The following is a 22,076-nucleotide window of genomic DNA, read 5'->3' as shown; positions in this document are numbered from 1 at the left end:
TTCTTCTTGCGGGTGACCAGGTAGAGAGGGCTCACAGTCTGACTGTACTCGGGAATGTGCATTCTCCAAAAACCTATCGTGTCTAGGAGAGCTTGTGTTTCCTTCTTGCTGGTTGGTGGAGACATTGCTGTGATCTTGTTGATGACCTCAGTGGGAATCTGACACCATCCATCTTGCCACTTTACTCCAGGAACTGGATCTTTTGGGTGGGTCCCTTGATTTTGCTCTTCTTGATAGCGAAACCGGCTTCCCGCAGAATCTGGATGATCCTCTCTCCTTTCTCAAACACTTCCATCGCTGTGTTCCCCCACACAATGATGCCATTGATGTACTGCAAGTTCTCTGGAGCCTCACCCTTTTCCAGTGCACTCTGGATCAGTCCATGGCAGATGATGGGGCTGTGCTTCCACCCCTGGGGCAGTCGGTTCCAGGTGTACTGCACGCCCCTCCAGGTGAAAGCAAACTGAGGCCTGCATTCTGCTGCCAGAGGAATGGAGAAGAGCACCTTAGCATTGTCAATGGTGGCGTACCCCTTTGCTGCCTTGGACTCCAGCTCGTACTGGAGTTCCAGCATGTCCAGCACAGCAGCACTCAGTGGTGGAGTCACTTCATTCAAGCCACGATAGTCCACAGTCAATCTCTCAAGCCACGATAGTCCACAGTCAATCTCCATTCTCCGTCAGACTTGCACACAGGCCAGATGGGACTGTTGAAGGGTGAGTGGGTTTTGCTGACCACCCCTTGGCTCTCCAGCTCACAGATCATTTTGTGCATGGGGATCACAGCATCCCAATTTGTCCGATACTGCCGGTGGTGCACTGTCGAGGTGGCAATTGCACTCGTTGCTCTTCCACCTTCAGAAGTCCTGTTGCAGATGGGTTTTCTGATAGTCCAGGCAAGGTGTTCAACTGCTTCATGTTCTCTGCCTCTACAGCAGCTATTCCAAAAGCTCACTTGAGTCTTTCTGGGTCTTTGTAAAGCCATTCCAGAGGAAGTCTATGCCCAGAACACACAGGGCCTCTGGGCCAGTCACAATAGGATGTTTCTGCCCCTCTTTCCCAGTCAGGCTCACCTCGGCTTCCAACACAGTCAATCCCCGTCAGCCTGGCAATGGAAACAGGTTCCGCCCCAATGTGTCCCGATGGTATTAGAGTACACTGCACACCAGTATCAACTAAGGCATCATATTTTTGTGGCTTTGATGTGCCAGGCCATCAGATCCACACCGTCTAAAAGATCCAGTTTTCCCATGCCTCTTCCTGGCTACAGGCAGGGCCCTCCTAATCCTGTTTATTATTTCTTTCCTGGGCACGCATGCTAGAGGTTCTCTCCTTCAAGGAGATCTGATAGATCATACCCAGCAGCTCGGTCATGGGAGGTTGAGGCTACCTTCACTTTACTGGAGTTCCCTTGATGAGTGTTTCCCTCGGTGAGTTGATGCACCCGTGCTGCCAGGACAGAAGTGGGTTTTCCATCCCACCTTCCCATGTCTTCCCCATGGTCATGCAGGGAGAACCACACGTCAGCCCCTGGGGTGTACCCTCTCTGTCTAGCTGGGGAATATTGGGCTCTGACTTTGGGGCTGTGATTTGCACTGGTGCCATATGGGAACTGTTGCTCCTCGCTGTGGTGGTGTTCGCAGGGGTCCCAGGATGAGGGAAGAGACGAGAATGTTGACTCCACAGAAGTCAGGCGGCTTGATTTATTATTTTATGATATATATTATATTAAAACTATACTAAAAGAATAGAAGAAAGGATTTCATCAGAAGGCTAGCTACGAATAGAAAAAGAATGAGTAACAAAGGCTTGTGACTGACCAAGACAGTCCAGACAGCTGGACTGTGATTGGCCAGTAATTAGAAATAACCACATGAGACCAATCACAGATCCACCTGTTAATTCCACAGCAGCAGATAATTATTTGTGGAGAGCTTTGTGGATAATTGGCTAGCTGAGAAAGGCCACTTCGATGTGATACCGTTGGATAAGGATAGGGGAAACAAGCTGGGGATTAAGTAACCAGTGTCCAATCACTGACAGAGGTCATGGTGACCTTCGCTGAAACAGGAAGATGGGGGAGAAAATCGCTTGCCAGAAAATGAAGATAGCCTAGGTAGAGTAGTTATAAGAATGTAAACATAGAAACAAAATAATCATTAGAGCATAGAAGTAGGTGTGGTTGATCTAAGTGTGCTTTAACCAATAATGAGCTCAGCTTTTGCAATATGTATAAGCTTCATTAACACCAATATAAATATGTGTGAGCTATCAATAAACTTTGGGATTTGCTGTTCACGCATATTGTGTGAGGCAATTCTTCCACCGTTCACGACAATTATTGTTTACATTTTGTTCCTGAGGCCTCCTGGCTTCTCAGGAGGAAAAAATCCTAAGGAAAGGATTTTTCATAAAATATGTCTGTGACACCTCACCCCTCCCTCATCTCCTTCATCTCCTCTTTGAGATTTTTAATCACAGCAGAGACATGAGCCAGCATTGGGCCATTGATCATACTCTCATCTTTCTAAGCTTGTTGGCGACAGAGCCCACTGTCTCTTGGTTGGTATCTGCATTAATCGTTGCAATGAAGGTGGTGTATTGAGATGGCCCCAGATTTGCCAGGCTCCACAACATTTACCCTGTGCACCCGACCTTGTCGGGGTCATTTTCATGCTGTCCATCCCTCCCAAAGAGTACCTCCAATGCTGCCACTTCTCTCAGCTGTTGGATGCCTTCCTCAAGGGTCTTCCAGCACATTCTATGGTGGTGCTCCTGCATGCTCTCCCTGTGGACAAACCTCTCTCTGACACTCATTAAAAGCCGCTCCTAGAGGGAAGGGGACCCTGGCTCCCTTACAAAAATCTGATTGATACCTGAGTCCTGGGTCGAGGGTCCCAAATTTCTTGCCTCACCACCATCCAGTTGCACACCTGTACTTATAAGGTCCCAGACCCAAAGTAGCCAGGTTGTATAAGTCTCATATCCCCATCATACAATGTCTTTGTGCAGATTTTGGAGATTTTCGTACGTCAGGGACTCGGTGACGATCTCAACCTCTGGGTCTCCTGAGGGTTGTGAGGGCCCTCCCTTATCTGGGTGCCCTGCTTTCATCTTAGATCTCCTTGTTTCCACAGGAGCAACTGCTGCTGGCTGTGTCTGCCTTTGCAGTTCAGCTGGAACCTGGACAGTTGTAACATCTGTGGGTTCCACTGCTGCACTATTAGACTCTCCCTCTTCGAGGCACTGGGAGGGCTTCTCACGAGCTTGGGAAATGTGCTCCTTCAGCATTTGGCTCACCTCGTTTATCTCCTTCACCAGAACCCCCATCCAATCTGGGTAGTTTATAGCTGAGGTGGGCTGTGGGGCAGGGCCAGGCTCTGGGGCAGCATCCCTTGTCTTTGGGGTAGGTGTCAGGGTGGTTATCCAAGTTAATCTTCTCTTATCTCTAAATGCTAAACAGAACAAGCCTTCCAGCAACACCAGCCACTGTATGATATCGTTAGTATTTAGAGTGGATCTGAACCCTTCAAAAACTGGTAGAGCAGACCCAAAGAGATGGCTAAAGGGTTGGGAGAAGATTTCCCCTGGTGTCATTTCCTCACAGCAGGTGCTAATATTAAAGTAACCCCAAAAACATACAGTTAGTGTGTGATAGCTGTGAATCCATGTGCCTGCTTTCCAGAGGAAGTTAAAAATCCATGAATTCCTCCCCTTATTCACCCATAAAACAAACTGGATAACAGCCACAGTAGTCTTGGTTATAGGACCCATGTTTAGATAAGGGCCTGCAAATGGGAGAAATGTAGCCACAACCACATGCCACCCAAACCAAGGTAAGCTGGACCACATGATGACAGCTTAACAAGGTTTCTGTAGCAGCGTACAAAAATTAGATTACTCAAGAACTGTTATTTCCTTTTTATTTCTGTGCCCTCGAGCCTCACGTTAAGCACCAAAATCTGTCTTGGTTTGGAAAGACAGGAGTCTCCTAAGGAAGGCAGGAGCCTCCCCTGAAATGGAGAATGTAAACCCCCTCCTTCCAAATTGCTATAAATTTTAAATTAAGGGGCCCTCAGGCAAAAAATATGGGAGCAGGGATAACAGTTCTTTAGTAGGGAAGAAAATAAAAGGATAAAATAAACAATGCAATAAACTAAAACAACACTGACAGAGTCAGAACACAACCTGACACCCTGTGGGTCAGGGTATTGGTAGCAGTCCAATTGGAATCGTGGCTGCAGCCCTCCGAGAGTGTCAGGTGGGTTCTGTTGGAGCAGGGATCCTGTAGAAGAGTGTAGTCTTCCTCTGAAGATCTAGGGGAAGAGAGCAGCTGTTTCCTCTGGGAAATCCAGTGGAGAAAGCCATGCTGGTGTTCCAGAAACTCAAGATTATATCCAGGTAGGAATGCTTGGCTCTCCCCTCTGGGTGGAGCATCTCACACTGGGATGCTGTAGTTCTTATCAGTTGTGCAGTGACATTCAATAGCCTGTTATCAACGGATGTCTCCCCAGTTGTGGAAGAGATAAGGAAAACTGCCTACTTAACAGAAGACAACTGCCATACAGGTGGCAAATAGAATACAATTTGCTTGACAATCCAGGACATTGCCCCAGGCAGAATTTATTGCCCCAAGCAGGATAATTTCACACCAGAACTGAAGCATTGTGAATATTTGTGGTTATTGGCTTTAAAACACTGGGACATGGAAAAGGGGAAATGGATCTGTTACCAAGAGCTGTGGGGTGGGTGGGAGCAGTGGGATGAGCTCTGCTGGCAGCTCTCAGCTTTCCCAGGAAGAGGGAAGGAGCCGGATCCAGTCCCATGGATCCCTCAGGTAGTGATTACTACCAGATGAGAGAGGGTCACAGTGTCACCCTGTCCCTGTCCCCATTCCACAGGATGGACCTGGCTGGATCCCCTTGGGAGAGGGAGCTGCTCCAGAATCCTACCTGACCCCACCCCAATCCTGCTCCATCCATCTATCCCACTCGATCCTGCCCCAGTCCTGTCCCAGTCCTGCTCCATCGATCCCACCTGATCCTGCTCCATCCATTCTACCCAATCCTGCACTGGAATCCCTCCCTGATCCCACTCCATCACTCCTGCCCCAATCCTGCTCCATCCACCCCTTCTGATACTGCTCCAGAATCCAGCTCCAATCCCACTTTACAATTCCACCTGATCCCACTCTAGACCCCTGCCCTGATCCAAAATCCCTCCCCAATCCCAGTCTGTCCATCCTGCCCCAATCTCCCTCTGGAATCTCACCCTGATCCCATGCTGTATCTGCAGTGGAGCCATTCATTCCCATGTCTTTTCCTGCAGAGAGAGAAGATCCATGAGATTCCAGCATGGATCACACATTGGGATTAACCCCAGGATCCATCCTGGGATCCGCACAGAGGGGATCCAGAGCTGGATCTGCCATTGGAACTCACCGGCTGCCGGGTTGTATCCATTCCTGTCCCTCCTCCCTGTGGAAACAAAGTGGGATCAGCATTGGTGGCACAGGATTCCCAGAACGGTGCTGGGTGGATCCGTGTCCCTTCCCGACTGCCATCCCGTGTGTTACCAGATTGGAGCTTCCAGACACCGAATCTGATGAGGACAACGATGAGGATGAGGATGGCAGCGATGACGGACACAGCAACCACCACGGAGAGATGGGATAGTGAGGAGGGGGAGGGGAATCCCCATTTAGGAATTCCAAATTCCCAATCCCCACATTCCCAGCCTCACCCCAAGCGAAGATCCCGGGCTCTGGCATTCCGGGATGCTCCACCCTGCACCGGTACTGCTCCCGCTCCTCCGGCAGCGCCTCGATCCTGGCCCAGGTGTGGAAGGTGCCATCGCTGTTGGGAACGATCCCGCCCCACTCCGTCTCCTGATCCAAGGTTTCACCCCCCTTCATCCAGCTGACTGCGATTGTGTTGGGGTAGAATCCGTACACGTGGCAGGACAGGATCAGCGTCCTGTGTTCCTCTCTTCTGGACACGTGGACATCAGGGGGCTCTGGAATGGGATAATGGTGAGGGACATCCATGGAATGGTGAGGGACATCCCATTGGAACGGGACTGGGGTGAGTTCTACCTATGGAATTCCCACTGGAATAGGATGAGAGTGACATCTGCCCATGGAATTCCCAGTGGAATGGGATTGGGGTGAGATCTGGTAACACAGGGAGTGGAGAACTGGGGGGACATGGAGATTTGGGGGGATTGAGGAGATCGTGGATCAATGAAAGGGGAACTGGGAGAGCTGGGAAGGGGTTTGGGGATCCTGGGGACAAGGAAAGGGTGTGCAGGGTGGGAGAGGTGGGATGGACAGGAAAGGGCCTGCAGGGGGTCCTGGTGTCCAGGAATGGGGGCTCAGGGGGTTCCAGGGTTATGGAAAGGGGGAGAGGAGGTACAGGGACTGGGAAAGTGGCATGTGGGTTCCAGGGGATGCCTGTGCCCAGGAAAGGGGATCCAGGGGTCCCCAGTGCCAAGGAATGAGGGGTCACAGGGTGGGGAGACCTGGGAATAGGAATCTGGGGGTCCTTGATGCAGAGAAATGGGGGGGGCGGGGGACTGAGAAAAGAAGGAATGGAAGTCCAGGGGTCTCAGGATCAAGGAAAAGAGGGGTCTGGGGACTGGGGAAGGCAGGATGGATGGGAAAGGGGTTGCAGGGGGGAATTGGTACTGGATAAGGGGGTGCAGGGGGGTCCCAGTGGCCAGAACTGAAAATTCAGGGGGGTCCTGGGGCCCAGAATCCCCCCAGGGACCCTCCTGGACATCCTGAGACACCTCCCCCCGCAGGACGAGCAGGTCCCGGTGCCGGGGAAGAGGGTACAGGGGGGTCTCGGTGCCCGGACATGGGCGCCCAGGAATGGGGGCTCAGTGGATTCTGATGCCTGGGAATGGCGGTTCGGGAGGGTTTTCCTGTCCAGGAATGGGGTTCAGGGGCTGGCGAAGGGGGTTGAGAGGGGTCAGTAGACTCAAAATTGGGGTACAGGGGGGTTCCCCTGCCCAGGAATAGAAGTCTAGGGCGTTCCCGGTGGCCGGAAATGGAACTTCAGGAGTTTCCCCGTTTCGGGGTTCCCACTCACCTTTGGTCGCGCCCCCCGGGTCCCCCAGGAGCCCCAAGAGCAGCCCCAGAGCCAGCGCTGGAGCCATGGCGCTGCTCCGCTGCGGCCCCGCCCACAGCCCTGGCCCCGCCCCAAGGAAAAGCGGGGGCTGGGGTGTCTGAGATGGGGGAGGGCCAGGAAAGGGGGTGCAGGGGGGCTTTGGTGCCGGATAAGGGGGTGCAGGGGGGTCCCTGTGCCTGAGAATGGAGGGTTTGGGAGGGTTCCAGTCCTGGATATGGGGGTGCACGGGGGTCCTGGTGCAGCAGAATGGGGGGGTCAAGGACTCCCAGTGCTGTATAAGGGGATGCAGTGGGGTCCCGGTGCCCAGAAATGGGGGTTCAGGGGGGTTTCCATGCCCGGGATTTGGGGTTCAGGGGGTTCCAGGCTCCAGATAAGGGGGTGCAGGGGTTATCGGGGCTGGGGAAGGGGGTACAGGGAGGCTCCCAGTGCCCCGAAATTAGCGTTCAAGGCGGTCTCTGTGCCCAGGAAGGGGGGTTCGCCTGGAAATGGAAGTTCGGGGGTCCCCATGCCCAGGAATTGCGGTTCAGGGGGGTCCCGGTGCCGGGGCAGTCCCCGGTCCCCGAGCGGGTCCCGGTGCCGCAGCTTGGGAGACGCGAAAGTGACCGGGGCAGCGCGGGGAGGGAGAGGGGACAGAGCAAACCCTGGGAATTCCCCTGAACCCCCCCGGGACCTGCCAGGACCCCCCCGCAGGACGCACAGGGGGTGGAGAACTGGGGGCACGCAGAGATTGGGCGGTCTGGGGGCGTCCGAGAGCCGGGAAGCAGAACCGGGAGAGCCGGGAAGGGTCCAAGGTTCCAGGAAGGGACTGTGAGAGGTGGGCTGGGGGATCCAGGGGGTCCCTGAACCCAGAAAAGGGGTCCAGGAGTCTCCACTGTTCAGGGAAGTGGGGTCTGGGAGCTGGGAAAGGCAGAAAAGGGGGTTCAGGGGGTCCCTGGGTCACGGAAAGGGGGCTCTGGGGCTGGGAGAGGCGGGCGGATGCCGGGGACGCAGCTTGGGTGTGTCACGATCCGTCCTTATGAATGGGTTTCGTGATGGTTCGTGGATTGATCTCAGGGTGCAAAAGAACTGACACGGTACAAGGGGGTTTGCAGTGACAATCAAAACAAATGCACCTTTATTGAAATAACCACAGCAAAAATGCCTTGGGAAGGAATCAGGGAAAAAAGGAAAAAATAAGGGAAAAGAGGGAGGAAAAAGAATGGGTATATAGCTACCAAACGTCAAACTGCCAAGTCCCTCCATGTCCAGCCCATGGAGTTCACCAGGCCGCGTCCAGGGAGATCTCAGAGGCGCAGTTCATCTGGACCCCAATTACACTCTTTTTTGATGGGGGAAGGGGGGATGGATTTTGCAACCAAATCAAAGGTAGTTTACTGTATCTTCAGGGGGAAAGAATGGTGTTTGGAAAGGGGTAAACACAGTCCATGTTTGGCAGTAGGTGAGAGCCATTGTTTTCGTGGTTGACTGCCTGCACCTGCAACATCCATCTTGCTTTGGGCAGCTTTCCTTCCCCCGCCACTGCACACCTCTCCCGGGTTGGGGGTTTCAGTCCCAGTCTCTGGAAGAAGGTGAGAGGGGGCCTTCTCACATGGGGATTTCATGTCTCGGTCTCTTGATGAAGAGGCTTCTTACATCTCGGTTTGTCTGTCATGGTGGTTATGAACGAGCGAGAGGCATCTTCTTTGGGGGGAACCACCCTAAAGCCTAGGAGAAGTTGAGCCAGGCCGAGAGGTGGGGAGAATTCCAGAGTTATTGTGCAAAAGGGCAAAATGCCCTTTGAGCTCAGGGTAGCATATAGCAAATGCACCTGTGAAAACAATAATTGAGCAACACTCTCAGGTCTCAGGCATAGGACTTTCCCCTACAGGATCAGAAACTTCAGACAGGAGGGGTCTGTTTTTCAGTGCCCCCCGCAATGACGATCGTGAGGCAGATGAGGGATATTTCAGACAGACTCTCACACGACCCCGTGACTCACAATTGTCTTGAGGGATCTTTATCAGCAGCGCTCTGGAGTATCATTGATGAGTCTTCAGGACTGGCTGTACGTTGGTAGTATAACCCAGAAAAATAGGGACAGTATGACAGAGAGAAGAAAGAGAGAGAGAGAGAGAAAAAGGAGGAAAAGAAAGGATAGGAAAAAGAGGGGGAAAAGGGAGACAATAAACAAACATAATTAATATCGATTATAACAGTATTATTTTCATAACAATTTTCAAAATGCTTAATTGTTGCAGTGTGATGTAATACTCTGTTTCAGCTATCCCAGTTCCTCCCTCAGGTGTGCCAACAACCTCTCCCTTCCCCTCCCCCTTGCCCCCTTGCTAAGTGCTGTCCGTCAAGCTTAACATTCCAGCAAGGGCATCATCTGATTGGCAAAGTTCAAAAGATGCTTCTCAGCCCTGGCAACATTGGGCTATCCAGGTGTCACTTGTCCCCTGAGACTTCCCCCCTCCCACCTGGTTGGTGCCATACCTACCCCTTCCCTCCCCCTCTCCCCAGGCTTAAAATACACAGCGACCACGTGGTTCTGAGTTCTGTTGGAGCTGTTGCAACAGTCAGAGGTCTGTGACTTAGGAATAAAGCTCTGGATCAAAACCTCCAGCAGGACCCGTCTCCTTTTACCTTCACCATCGCCTAAAGTCTTTCCACCAGAGGTAAACCTGAGTTCCTGCTTGCCTGGACTTGTCCCAAGCGCCAGCTTCAATACCCAGCTAGCCAGGGGTGTCTCTGGGGTGAGACCACCAGAGCTGCCACCTTTGGTCCAGCAGCAAGGCCAGACGACCCCAGGCACATTCCATCCGGCAATATTGGGAATTAACTCTAATAGTTAATTAATTAAAATAGTATTATTTTTGTAACAATTTTCAAATGGTTGAAACAAATAACAAATAATCAAAAGCAAAACAATAAACAAATCATAATATAAGCATTAACTTTAAAATTATTTTCTAAAACAATTCACTAAAAATTGAAAGTAATTCTCACAAAATCATAAACGGGAATCAAGGATTGCTCTAAAACACAAATGCTTAATTTGTAATTGCCTTGTGTCAATTGACTTGGGGATGTCCACAGTGTAGAGGACATCAGCCCAGTTGTGTGCATTGACTATAGACATCAATCTTGTCAGCCGTTTCATCATCCTCCAATTCATAACGAATGGGACTGATGACAAGATAAAACCAAGCACAATTAGAATCAAAAGGGTAACGATGGGTTGACACACAGTGTTCAGGACACTCGTGGCAGTAGGTGACCACCCAAAGAGGGTATCCCACCACCTGTGCTCGGCATCTTTCTTTACCCTCTCCATAACACGGTGTATCTGTCTCACATTATGATGAACAGTCACCAGGTCTTCTGTCCGTTTTTCTCAATCTTTTTGAGGATTTCTACCAAGGCTTGATGGAGCAGCAGTTGTCTTACCAAAGTGAGGTTCATCCTGATAGGAGTAGGCATCAGTTTGTGAATCAGTGTGTAGTTGGATTGCAATAGGTAGTGAGAGGTAACTGGAGCTTCATAAAAGAAATCACATCCTGTAATCTTGGTAAAGTTACAAGCACAAACATCTGAATAATTTTTAGTATCTACTACAACATTCTCTACTAATACCAAATCACAAGCAGTTCTGAAGCATGCACACCTGTTGCCTATATATACAAGGACTGTTTCAGAAGCCTCATTAGGATGAATTTCAAAATGACAGATATTTTGCTCTGTGTCTGAAAAAAATGCCTTGAGCTATGATTGCATTGCTTTCACAGATGAGCCCTTGTTGTTCTTGGACAAGACAAGATTCTAAATTAACAGTTTGCCATTTCTCACCCATTTGACGGGCCCATTCCCAATGCTCATAAGGATAGAGAACAGCTCCATCATCATTCAGCCCTAATGCAATCATAGGAAATATCAAATGCATTGAGGCATTACGTATGGTTAACACAAAAGCCATGGCTGTGTTTGTAATGGGATTGTAAGTTAAATTCACTAAGTTCCACCAGGATTGAAATTCTCTTTCAAAATCAGCGGCACTGTCTCAAATTATTTTCCCAATTTCAGTAGGAAAAGTGCCTTCTTCACCTTCTCTTATCATTGAGGCAGCAACTGACTGCATCCACAATTGTGCCTGGATACAGCTGAGAGCCAAAGAAATGTTGTTCTGTGTAGCACCGAGTGTATCAATTACCAATTTGTGGTCATTTACATTTACCTTTTCCCAATTTGGCAAAATGTTTGATAGCAGCCACTGGTGTGTTCCTAAAGCCAATGACTGCAGTGGTGGTTGTAATTTGGTCAAATCTCTAGTTGTAGCAGCCAATTTTATTCATTAATACTTCTGAATCAATACTCTTTAGAATTCCCAATCCTGTTCCCACAACACTGGTTATGTCTCTTAGCGTCCGTCTTTTAAAAGAGTTCCGCTTTTGCAACCAGGTCATCCAGCCCTCAAAGGAAGTTTGTAAAAAAGGCGAACAGGCCGGCTGAATTTCTGAGACATTACTTTGCATCAGCAATTTGACTTGTTTAAGAGACCATGCTGGATTGAACAGTATTTGTTGTTGTCCTGTTTTCCTAATTATATCTGGTCCATTTTCAAAAATTCTTGGGCTAAGCATAAGCGGTGGTTGGGCTGGAGTGGTGGTGGTGCAAATTGTAACAAGTTGGGCTATAGCATTTACTATAAACTTAAAATGTAGGCCCTACAGGCCTACATTTTTTGGACCAAAGTCAAACCACTTCTATGGTTTGTGCCAATGTAAAATTGTGCCAACAATCCTGTAAGCTTGGGTGTGTACAAACCTTTTCATGCTTATTTGTTTGATCTGTCAAAACACCGATTGAGGTTGTGTTACTCTGGGTAGTTCCGTTAATCATTGGGATCCTGTACTAATTTTTTTCCCCACTATCCCTTGAAGCTGCCAGGTTTTTTAGTTTTCCCATTCCTGCCTAGTGTATATCTGATTTTCATGCGTAACAACAGTTGATAGGTTTAAATCCTTCACATTTCCTGTGGATCCGGAAAAATGAACAAAAGCCTGGGACCAAGGCCATTCAGTATCAAGTTGACTAAGGGTGCTCAGTCCTTTCTACCCACTGGGGTGTGACTACTGTACTCAATGTGGACCTTGTTATAGTGTTTATCTTAAATTTGTAAACCAGGCCTTTTAAACTTTATGGATTTGTCAAGTTATTTTGCCAACGGCGTGTCACATAAGTTGGTTTGGCTAAAGTAAAATTATGCCACCAAGGAGTAGATTCATTTCTACAATCCTTTGTAATTGCATTGTTGGTTCTGGGGCCTAAAGTGTAGTTACCAACGTACTCCTGCCGGCAGCACAGAGTGAGGGGAATTTGTTTGGTACACTCCCACTTTGTCGTAGGACACAGTTCTGTTGTAGGGATGTGCAAATAGTTTTTTCCATCTGGTTCTAAAAAATTTCCGGGAACTGTAATGGAGGTGGCTTTCTCATAGAGAGATCCTTCCACTTTTCTGCACGCTACCACAATCGACTCACCAATTGTTCCAGTTAGGGTTCTAGTCCAGTCCTTCTGATCCCATCCCCATTCACTTGGGCGATATATCTCAGAGTCATGCAGCACTATAGGCTCTAGGTTCAGGTGGCGACCCTTGGGATATGATCCTAGAACATTAGTGTGATGGATGGTAGCTTCAGACCACGACCACTCAGCAGGATTCTGTCCACAGAATTGTGGTAGGATGCAGAAAAGTATCACCAGTGTTATCATGGTTCAGATGATCCTCATGACCCTCAGGGTTCTTCTGTAAAATAAACACAACAGAATCCTGCCACTAAGGGACAGAAAAAGTTAGAATGATGGAATTATCCAGTGTGTATTTATCCGATGCTCTCTCCCTAGAGCATCAGAGGCTACCCATGCATGTTTATTCAGAGGGGTTTTTAGCACTAGTGGTACTTCTCCTACAGTAGGGAGGTCCACCAGAACAGGTTGTCCAGGGTAATGTGCTGGAATCTTGAAATCATCTGGTCTCCCTAGAGAGGCAATTATGCTTGGAGCTATTGGGCAAAAGGCAGTGATTTTGGGACACCCATTTACCCCCCATCTGTCATTCACACTTTTCACAGCTTCCCATAACCGAACATCCCAATTTCCCTCCTCTGGTTTCAAAAGTCATTCCAAAAGACCATTGGTCTTTTCCACGATCCCGTTAGCTTGAGGCAGTAAAGGGTGTGAAAAGTCCATTTAATTCCTTCATTTTTTTCCAAATCCTGTACAATTCTAGCAGTGAAGTGGGACCCATTATCAGATTGAATTTCCTGTGGTTTTGGGAAAATTCCAAACCATCCCTGCAATGCTTTAACAGTATTATCTCCTGTAGCTCTTTTAAAAGCATTGGCCTGGACCATCCCAGATACAATTTCTACTCCTACCAGCACAAAGTGTTTAACTCCTGACTTCTTAAAGGGTCCAATATAGTCTACCTGCCACGCGTCCCATAAGCCTTCACCCTTTCTGAAATGCAGAGGGTCATCTTCCAAAGGATGTCTCTCCAGTCTCCAGTCTGCGATTGCTCACAGGCTGATACGCATGTTTTACACCTTTCCTTGGTGACAGGCCAACGCTGGGCCAGAGCTTCCTTGTACAAATCTTTCGCACCTGTGTGCTGTCTTTTTACATGCAGCCATTCTAATAGTTGATCCCAGTCCTCTGTAATTTGTTCCTTTTCAGGGGACTTAGTCTTGCTAAACCATCAGCTTTATTGTTCCACTCTCCTGCTGGATTTCCATCTGTCTGATGAAAGGCTGCCCACCCCAACAAAGTTCCCTTGGATTGCGATGTTCAAAATTTCTTGCCACTTTTCCTTTTGCCATACTGGAATTCTGTTAACTTCCCAATTATTTTGCTGCCAAAAAGGAAGCCACTCAGTACATCCTTTATACACAGCATAGGAGTCCGTGTAGATGCAGACAGGAGAGGTATTCTGTACCTCCTGTTGGAAAGCACTCCAAACAGCTCTCAGCTCCCCAACCTGAGCACTGCCTTCTCCCTCGGTAATGATTCGTTCACCAGAGGAAATGTGGAGGGCTACTGCCCTGTATCTCCACACCTTCCCCTCCCGTTTAGCAGAGGCATCAGGGAACCAAGAATTTGCTGATTGTTTGGTGGAGAAAGGAGGGGATACTTTAATTACAGAGGCAGGTTTGTCATGGCTGCTGCCCAAATTCTCAGTTTCTTGGATCGCTAAATTTTTTACAGCATCTTCTGTTATTGAGAAAATGTTACAGTAATGTTCAATCTGAGCATACCAGTTTGCAACTGAGGCCCTTTGGGCCACCGTGTTGGGGGTGGGGGGGGAGGTCCCAGTAGTGACTGTCTTAATAACTTTGAAAGGGCCTCTCAAGGCAACTGGTTGTTGTCGTGCAATTTTTTCCACTTCTATGAGAGCTAAGCTAACCACAAACAATCCTTTTTCCCAGGTAGTGTATCTTTTCTCAGCATCTTTGAAACCATGGGAATGGAAACCAGGAGGCCGCATCAGACCCTCAGGACCCTGCTGCCAAATGTGTACTGACAGCCCTGAGGAGGCAAATCCCCATTCCAGCTGAAAGGGATCTGTGGGATGGACAGGGTCCAGTGCTTGGTGAGCTGTTGCTTCAAAAACAGCAATTGCAATGCTTCCTCCTGAGAAGGAGTCCAATCCCATTTCACCCCTTTCCTCAGCAAGTCATAAAGGGGCCTGGCAATTATTGAAAGATCTGGAATGTGTTTTCTCCAGAGCACTAATAATCCTAGAGCTTGCAGGAGATCTTTCCTGGATTCAGGCATTTTGATCTGATCTAAAGAGGTTAGGATATCAGGTGGAATACATGTCATACCTCCTTTCCAGCAAATTCCCAAAAACTTCTCTTCCTGAGAAGGCTTTTGAATTTCCTCTGGGGGAATTTGCAAACCAAGACTTTCTAAATGGGAGATTATTTTTTGTTGGGTATCTCCCACTGCTTCTATTTAATCTCCTCCCACAAGGATATCATCATGTATTGATAAACAGCTACGTTGTCAGGTTTGGGTATTTTTTCTAATTCCTGGGCTAAAGTAGGGTGGGCCAAAGTGGGGGAGTGTTTGTAGCCTTGGGGAAGCCTAGTGAAAGTGTATTGCTGTCCTTCCCATGTGAAGGCAAATCGGTCCATATCTTCTGGCTGTATCATAAAAAACATGTCTTTGACATCTATAGTTGCCATGACTGAGTGAACTTTTTCTTGAATTGATGTCACTAATTCAGCCAAATTTGGGACCGCTGCTGTAAGAGGGTCTGTGTTGGCATTAAGCCTGCAGAAGTCTACTGTCAGCCTCCACTTCTCATTGGGTTTCCAAACTGGCCACACTGGCAAGTTGAAAAGAGAATGGGTATTGACTATCACTCCTTGGTCTCACAAGTCCTGTATAACTGGTTTGATGCCCTCTTTGGCACCACCAGGTGGAGGGTATTGTTTTACATGAGTAATTTTGCTAGACAGTGAGGAGGATGCAGCTTGGAGCAGTCTAATGTTAAGACGTGGCACACCAAATGACCACAGGAATCCCTCAGAATCTTCCCACTGCCTCCCAGCAAGAATATCCATCTCTAATAAATTGTTTGGAATATCCCCAATTACCATTTTGAGAACTAATTCATTCTCTTCTGTCGTTATAGAGCACGACACAGTACAATAATACACGACTCCATCAAAAGGGTGCAAGAGAGAAATTTATTAAACCAACATAGCTTTTATAGTTCTTCCAGATATTTACACCCATCTAACACGTATACAGTGCCCATTGGCGATAAAAGAGAAACAAAGTTCCCAGCAGGCGACCAGGGAGCCGCGACACTCTGGGAGCCAGCCAGAGTCCATATCTCCCAACTTTCTCTCCTTCCTCTGGTCTCCATGGTAACGACCTTGGTGTTCCTTCAGGAGAGATATGGGTCTTCTCCTTATCTTCAGGAGGCCCTGACAGCTCACAAGGACAGCACAGAATGTCTTTCCCACACTCCTCTCCATGGAGCGTGAGTTTTATTAAGGCCACATTCATAGATTCTGTAGTTCCTAGGATGTTTAAAACACAACATTGTTTCTTTGTTGGAACAATTCTACACTTCTGGGCATCCTTTTTGTTAGTGCAGAGATTTGTGCCCCAGTGTCAATCAGAAAGGTTACAAGTGCCTGTTTGAGGCGTGTGATAGCTGTGATCAGTATATCTCCTGATTTATGTTTAGTGAGCATTCTCAGATACATCCATGCTCCAGCCCTTCGCTCACCTATAAGGGATGGAGAGCCTAGTTTCTCTGGTTCTGTGTTTGCTTTGGCTCACATCCTAAATTCTGAGGGAGAGGCTGGGAGAGGGTTTCTTTTGGCTCACTGGCTGGATTCTGAGAAGGGAGGGGTGCACTGGGTTGAACTGATAAATTTGGTTTCTGATAGTGCCAATTAGTTATTATTTTCTGTAATTTATCAAGGGGCAAACCATCCATCACCTCTCTGGGGACCCCCCTTTTAACTTCCAACAACCACCAACGTTGGCAGTTAGAGATCTGGTTTCCCTTCCCTAAATTTTCACCGTGAGGAGCCCTGATAAACCAAACACCGTTTGTTTTTTCTGATTTCTCCTCCAGGGTTTTTACAGGTCCATCTCATCTACTGTAATTAATCAAATCTACTGCAACCTCGCTCCATGTCCAAACTTTACGGCTACTGGCAGGTGAATCAGATTGAGAAGCTGGGGGCTGTGAGGGGATGGAGTATGGAGTGAAACCAGGATCAGTAGATCCAGTTTGGTCAGTGGGGTTACCAAGGAATCTATCTAGTCTCTCTACGGGACCCAAGGCCATTATGGTTTTCTGTAAAATAATTGCTGTAGGTTTAGGAAGCCCTCAAATTAAAGGAGTCATAATTTCAGGCTTTACACGTAACTGCACTGGTGACTGAAAACCAGGAATCAACCTTTTTCATGAATCATTTGCAGGCAGGTGGTTTTGTGGGCGCCTTCCAAAAGCTGGTCGGGGGCACTGACTATAGCTAAAGGGTCTCCCCTTTCCAAAGGATTAATTCCCCCGGCCCAGAAAGGCACACATTGTGTCAGGGACCACGTGTCACGCTTATCTCCTGTTGTTAGGAAAACTCCATGTCCCCAGTACCCACTGGCCACCTGTTCAGTTAATTTGATTTGATCTCCACCAGTGAGGGACACTTGGAAGACATATTCTGTCTCCGATTCTTGTAGAAGGCACCCAAATTCTTTCTTCAGCTTAGTCAATTTGGTAGTGCTGAATGGTATTTGTTTAGTTGTGATATGTGGTTCAAAATCTTCATCATTAATATAATTATATTCTGTTTTAACCAGGGGTCTCAAATGAGGGCAGAAGTTTTCTCCACAGTTTTTTTACTGCTTCTAGTTCCTTATGGGGATAAATCTGTTTAATGTGAGGAGTTTCTTTTCCTCTGCCTGTGTTGAGGAATCAGCATTCAGTGAATTCTTAACATGTTCCTCTCTAAGGGCAGCTCATAACAGATGGATCTCATTTCTTTCTTCATTTAATTGTTTTTGCCAAATTTCAACTAGGTTTTGAAGGGAGTCCATTATAGCTTTTTCCTCACTTCTTCACTTTAAGAGAGTTTTTATAGCTGCTGTGAGACAAGCTCCCAAAACTGAGCAGAGAATAGTTTTATTTTTGCCCAGTTTAAATTTTATTTCATGTTGTAAAGAACATACTCTATCAATAACATTTTCCAAATTAAATCAGTTACTTTGTGCCCTATCTTCTCTGAGTCTGAGGATCCTTCCAAGTCATCACTGACTTATGGGATGCTCCAGACGCGTCCGTGAAAACTGTCAAAGCTTTCAAAGGGGTTCTGCTCTGAACTGGTTTAGTAGCTAGAGTAAATTCCTGATTAAATAATTTGTGGGCCGGCCGATCTACTGCAATTTGACCGGTGTAGCTGTCCAGAGCAAACTGAAGCATTTCATTTGTTTCAAGGAGGTGATCAAGCATTTTTCTTTTTAGATGGCCCGAATTGAATTTTAAAGGAATGTGGATGCAGTCAAAGTCACAACCTGCCAACTCTCTGATCCGTGATCTAGCCTTTCTGATCAATTCTGCCACCAGCTCGGCTGGCTGCGTCATCCTTTTGGACCTGTGATGGCTGAGGAACACCCACTCTATGATTAAGAGAGGATCCCCCGAGCCCCGGTCCTTGCCCTTGATGGAATCGTCCCACTGGAAAATCACCCCATGGAGGTGTGGCAGCTTACCTAGAACAACGAATTTAAATGGCAGGCCCGGGTGATATCTGTGGGCCTGCCTGGCCGAGATGGACTTTTGGATCTTCTCCATCGCTGTCTGGGCCTCTGGGGTAAGGGACTTTGGAGAACTAAGCTCTTCTCCCCCTTTCAATAAATTGAAAAGGGGGGCTAGGTCTTCTGTTGGAATGCCTAGCCAAGGCCTTACCCAATTCAAGGACCCACACAGCTGGTGGACATCCGCCAGGTTTTTGATGTTAGTTTTAATAGCCAATTTTTGTGGAACAATGGTCCGCTTCGTTATTTCCAGGCCCAGGTACTTCCAGGGTGGCATCTGTTGAATCTTATCTTGCTGGAGCTCGAACCCTGCAACAACCAATGCATCGATTGTCAGGTCAAGCGCGTGGGTAAGTAGGTCGTTGGTCGGAGCGCACACTAGGATGTCATCCATATAGTGGTAAATAATGGTGTCTTTGGTGACTGCACGTACTGGGGACAGCAAGGAAGCGACGTACCATTGGCAGATCACTGGGCTGGCCTTTAGGCCTTGTGGAAGAACTCGCCAATGATAGCGCTTGCTTGGGGCTTCACTGTTGATGGCAGGAACCGTGAAGGCGAAACGCGGAGCATCGTCCAGGTGTAAGGGAATTTGGAAAAAGCAATCTTTTATGTCAATAACGGCCAAATTCCAATTTTGGGGGAGCATCGTTGGGGACGGCATCCCTGGTTGGAGAGGCCCCATATCTTCAATGATGTTGTTAATTTGGCGGAGGTCGTGAAGGAGCCGCCACTTATCTTTGTTGGGCTTTTTGATAACGAACACTGGGGAGTTCCATTCGGACATGGTCTCCACCAGGTTGCCTTTAAGTAGCTGTTCCTTAACGAGCTCGTTGAGCGCCGCTAATTTTTGCTTGTTGAGCGGCCACTGCACTACCTGTACTGGTTTGTCTGATTTCCAATTCAGTTTCCAGGTAGGGCGCTCATCAGTGACCGCTGCCCGAAAAACCTGGGGAGCAGGTGTAAGTGTACAGAGCAAGCCGCTCCCTGTCAGCCCCTGCTCGAAGCAGTTGTAACGTGGGGGCACAGCAAGCACAGCTGCAAACAATCACTTGGCCAGCATCCACCCCAACCAGGCCAGAACTCCAGCCAGGGTCTTCAGGGTCTTCCTCTCTGTCCTTGTGACGGTCGTGAGGCAAATAAGGGAAACTTTGGACCGTCTCTTAGAGCAGCTTACTTTATCTCTTCCTCAACAATCCCCCCTCTGGGAGATATCTTCTGTTATTGGGCCCTTGAGTGTCACTGCATGACTGATAGCAATTTCATCATCTCATTGTGAGATGCTCTGGCCAGAGGGAGGAGCCAAGCATTCCTACCTGGATATAATTTGACATTTGGAAGAAGAGAGACAGCCTTTTCCCACTGGATTCCCAGAGGAGCAGCTTTCTTTTCCACTGCATTCCCAGAGGAAGTCCAGGCCCATCTACACCACCACTGGACCTTGAGAGGAAAACTCCACCCTTCTACAGGATCACTGCTTCAACAAAACCCCACCTGTCACTGCAGGAGCACTGCAGCCTCCATTTAATAGGACTGCTACCACCACTGTGACCCACAGGGTGTCAGGTCATATTCTGACTCTGCCAGTGGGGTTTTTTTGTTTGTACTATTGCGTTCATATTTTTAGTTTTCCTAGTAAATAACTGTTATTCTTATTCCCATATCTTTGCTCGAGAGCTTTTTAATTTCAAAATTATAATAATTCAGAGGGAGGGGGTTTACATTTTCCATTTCACAGGAAGCTCCTGCCTTCCTTAGCAGACACCTGTCTTCAAACCAAAACAGAATGTCATCCATATAATGTAGGATAATGGCATCTGGGAGAGTCCTTTGGATGGGAGATAGGACAAGGGCCATGTACCACTGGCATATATAGGGGAGTTTTTCTCAGTTTGGGGGAGGACTCACCGGTGGTACCGCTTCAGAGCTGCCTATCTGTTCAGGGAGGGGATGGAAAAGGTGAATCTGGGAGCATCTCGAGGATGGAGGGGGATGTTGAAAAAGCAGTCTTTGATATCAATGACCACCAGTCTCGAGTCACAAGGAAGCAAGGACGGAGAAGGAAGGCTGCAAGGGACCCATGTCCTCAATGACCTCATTAATTTTACAAAGGTCATGGAGGAGCGTCCACCTGTCCTTGCCAGGTGTTTTAAGAACAAAGACAGGGCAGTTCCAAGGGCTGTTGTAGGTACAATGTGGCCCTTGGAGAGCTGCTCCTCCACAAGAAGCTCAAGGATATGTAATTTCTCTGTTGAGAGGGGCCACTGATCCACCCACGGTGGGGCGTCAGTCTTCCAGGTGATTGTGGGGTGGTGCACTCTGCAGTGGCCCCAAATAGAAATCCCGGGACAGAGGTGGAATATCAAGTCAAGCTCCCCACTGGGACAACAGGTCCCTGGCCCACAGGGTGGTGGGTGCCCTGACTACAAATGGCCTGATGGTGGCAGTTTGGCCCTCCAGTCCCTCTGTTGTGATAATACGCTCGCTCCTCATGGAGATGGCAGCTCCTCCAATCACTGAGATGACTCCAGTGACAGGAGTCAGCTCCTGGTTCAGGGGCCATTGAGGTTGTGTAATGATAGTAACGTTGGCCCCTGTGTCCACCATCCCTTGTAGGTGGATGTCATTACCTTTATTCAACTGACTGCACTTTATAAGGGGCTTGTCTTGGCCCATGATTTCAACCCAGAATGCCATTGGGTGCTCTGGGATATTGTCTATGCTTAATGGCAATAAAAAGGCTTGGGCAATCACAGTGTCTCTGTGCAGGAAGTGTGGTGGTTTTGTGCAGCAGAAAGTGACTGTGATTTCGTCAGTTGGCCCAACACTTTGCACTTCCACTATAATATGTATTTCATTTGGTCCATGAATACAATTACCTATTACCAGCACATCCCTCAGGCCCTCTAGGGGTCCATATTTTCTGGTGGGAATACGATAGAAAGCAGAGTCATCAAATTGTATAGACAAAGCACTCACCAGTTGGTGTCAGGTCCTGACCTGAACTTGCTGGAAAGCCTTGGTGACTCTGGTCTGTTGTTCGGAGTATGAAGAGCTCCACGGGAATTTCCCCACGTATTGGACCTCCAGAATAGTGGGGAGGGTACAGTGAAACAGCTTTCCATTTGCTGTCTTCACACGGGGCCACTCTGCAGTCTGTTGGAAGTTTTTTGGCTGATAATGGTGCTGGTTGAGGTGAGGTTACTGGTGATAACAAAACTGAGAACAGTTGTTAGAATGTCTGTTGCAATCCATACAGTGTGATGAATGGCACCCCTTTGGTGGCTGCTGGTCTTTAGGCATTTTGTATTCTGGACAGTCCTTCAAAAAAAGGCCCAGTTCCCCACAATTAAAACATTTTGCAGTGTCTTGGGATGTTAAAAAGGCCCTCTCCCTTAGAGATTGCCCTTGCCACGGTGTGTTCAGTGGAAGATAATTTGTCACAGGCCTCGTCCATCTGGTTGATTGTAGGTTCTGGGTCTTAATATTGTTTTGCACTCATTGTTCACCTTTGCCAAGGCCATTTTATTTAGCACTTCCTTCTTGGCCTCTGGGCTTTCTATTTGTCACTCAAGTGCAACTTTAAGTCTGTCTACAAATTTCATGAAAATTTCACTTGCCCTTGTTT

At 48.1% G+C, this 22,076-nt stretch overlaps 1 pseudogene; it reads left to right on the top strand.

Moving 5' to 3' along the window:
* Nucleotides 1-22,076, top strand: part of LOC136570612 (zinc finger protein 208-like) — a 625,335-nt pseudogene that overhangs the window by 332,703 nt on the left and 270,556 nt on the right.

This window comes from Molothrus aeneus, unplaced genomic scaffold (assembly GCF_037042795.1).
Source record: "Molothrus aeneus isolate 106 unplaced genomic scaffold, BPBGC_Maene_1.0 scaffold_35, whole genome shotgun sequence".
NCBI classification, from domain to species: domain Eukaryota; kingdom Metazoa; phylum Chordata; class Aves; order Passeriformes; family Icteridae; genus Molothrus; species Molothrus aeneus.
This window is presented reverse-complemented; position numbering and strand designations above follow the sequence as displayed.